The following is a 2500-nucleotide window of genomic DNA, read 5'->3' as shown; positions in this document are numbered from 1 at the left end:
ATGGGCTCGTTTTTCTCTCAGTCACGTTTCTCCTCATGCATGGCTCGTTTTTCTCTCAATTCATGCCCCTCCTCATGCGTTGGCGAACACCAGAGTGAGATACTGCTCGCCCTTCACTGCCACCCACGCGTAACCCTCCACTCTTTCCCTTACCGGCGCGCCCGCAGGCAGGTTGGGATCTGCCTCACGGTGTCCGGTGCATTTTTAGTGTGATTGTTTTCCTCGTGTATGTTGTCATGTGCCTACACTGCTGGCGTGACAGCTGGTGATGGTGAGAGTGAGGGCCGTACTCTGAAACACTTCTGTCCGCACCTCCACTGCTTGAAGTTACAGGGCTTTTTAAGGGAGTTTCTATGATTCCAGTGAGAGAGTAACAAGACATCTACATTATTAACAGGAGAAACACTCTTGTGAACCCGGCTAGTCATCTTTGAGCCCTTTCAAAACCGTCGCGGTGAGGGAGCAAAGCGTTTCTGAATACAAGGCTGAGGGTGGCGTGGGCCTTAGCGAAGGAAGAACGGGTGGATGGTCGTGAGAGATGGCGCTCTATGGTCACCGACGGTCTTCAGTATCTCTCACTCGTCTCCCTCCATCTTCTTCCCCTTGTATAATTCCCCGTAAGCAAATGTTCTGTAGGTCTTCTCTTATTACAAGGCCTAGAAACGATAAGTGGCTCGCTCGAATGATTCTCAAGGCTTGGAGAGGTGGTGGTGATGGAGGGGAGGGGGAAGGCCGACTAAATTCACTCTCCTTACCGTTATTTTTGGTAGTTAATGTTTTATTCTGATGGAAGAAACTTAACTTTCATATTCACATACTTTCTCTTAGTTGGTTCTGCGATTATTTGGCCTAAGCTCATTATCTCCCTGTGTTTTGCCCAGTTCTCATAAGCCCCGCCCGCTGTACCGACCCACAACCTTTCGTCTTTACCTGCTCCTGCCTTGCAGTGCACAGCTCCGCAGGAACTGTTCCCCTGCTGTTGTCAGAGAATGGGATGACCTGCAGTAATGGGTGTCACAGTGCAAGGCATTTATTGTGTTCTCTTTTGACTAACGGCCTTTCACGTAGGCAAGAATTAGTTTGATTTTAACGGTGCTCTCCTCGCTGGGCTGCACACGTGTCTCAAACTCCACCACCGTATCCGAATTCTTAAGCTGACTTCATATTGTTCCTGTCGTTCCATGCACAGCTCTTTAAGGATCTATCAAGTTGAAGTGTAAAATAAATGAAATAAAGTCACCTGCATTTAATACGTGTGTGTGTGCCTGACACCTGCACCAGGAAGTGTCGCGCAAAAATGTTAGAGAAAAAAATTATAATATAACAGAAGGGAAAAAATGTACATGAAATTAGGTAAGGTAATAGAAAATAAAATTTTAGTCCATTGTTAACTTGCCTGCCTCCTCAAGGTAAGCTGGCCAGAAGAGATGTGAAAAATGAAAATGTGCAAGTGTGTAAGTAAAGCAATCATGTTTTGTGGAGAAAGAGGAGAGAGAGAGAGAGAGAGAGAGAGAGAGAGAGAGAGAGAGAGAGAGAGAGAGAGAGAGAGAGAGAGAGAGAGAATGTATGTTAGGTTCTGAAGGTAAAATCTCGATTTATGAACATTTATCACTCACTTTTGCCACCATCACCACCACCACTACTACTACTACTACTACTACTACTAACACTACTACCCATTACTATTACTACTACTACCACTACTACTTATACTACTACTACTAATACTACTACTACTACTACTACTACTACTACTACTACTACTACTACTACTACTACTACTACTACTACAGTGACTTAACCCGATGTTAGGAAGGTTACGTGGAAGTTGAATAATCTCACATGTCCACTTCTCCTCCTCCTCCTCCTCCTCCTCAACCTCCGCCTCCCCTTCCTGTCCCTTCAATCCGCCCTCCCAAACCCCACCACCACCACCACGTCCACATTACACTTATAATTATGCATTCTCTCTCTCTCTCTCTCTCTCTCTCTCTCTCTCTCTCTCTCTCTCTCTCTCTCTCTCTCTCTCTCTCTCTCTCTCAAATATGCGGTTTATGGAAAACAGTGTGTGTGTGTGTGTGTGTGTGTGTGTGTGTGTGTGTGTGTGTGTTTCTCTTCGTAATGTGGATGAGTGAGTTGGTTTGTAGCGCGAGGACTTCATAACCCCATTTTTACGACAAGGAGACGCGGCACCATGGTGGCGGTCTCTCTCTCTCTCTCTCTCTCCTCTCTCTCTCTCTCTCTCTCTCTCTCTCTCTCTCTCTCTCTCTCTCTCTCTCTCTCTTTGTCTGAAAGACGTCAAAACCGAGCATTTCTTTTCATTTTTTTCATGTTTTTTTTTTCTTTTGTGGAGCCGTCAATAAGCTTCTTTCCTTTATTTATTTTCTTTCTTTCTTTCTTTCTTTCTTTCTCTCTTTGTAAAGCCTTTTCCATCTTCCTTCACGCATGCAAGTAAAGATAAATAAACAAAAAAAAACACTTATAATGTATTAAAACTCTA

The sequence above is a fragment of the Scylla paramamosain genome, chromosome 22 (genome assembly GCF_035594125.1).
Source record: "Scylla paramamosain isolate STU-SP2022 chromosome 22, ASM3559412v1, whole genome shotgun sequence".
Classification (NCBI taxonomy): Eukaryota; Metazoa; Arthropoda; class Malacostraca; order Decapoda; family Portunidae; genus Scylla; species Scylla paramamosain.
Note: the sequence above shows the minus strand (reverse complement) of the source record.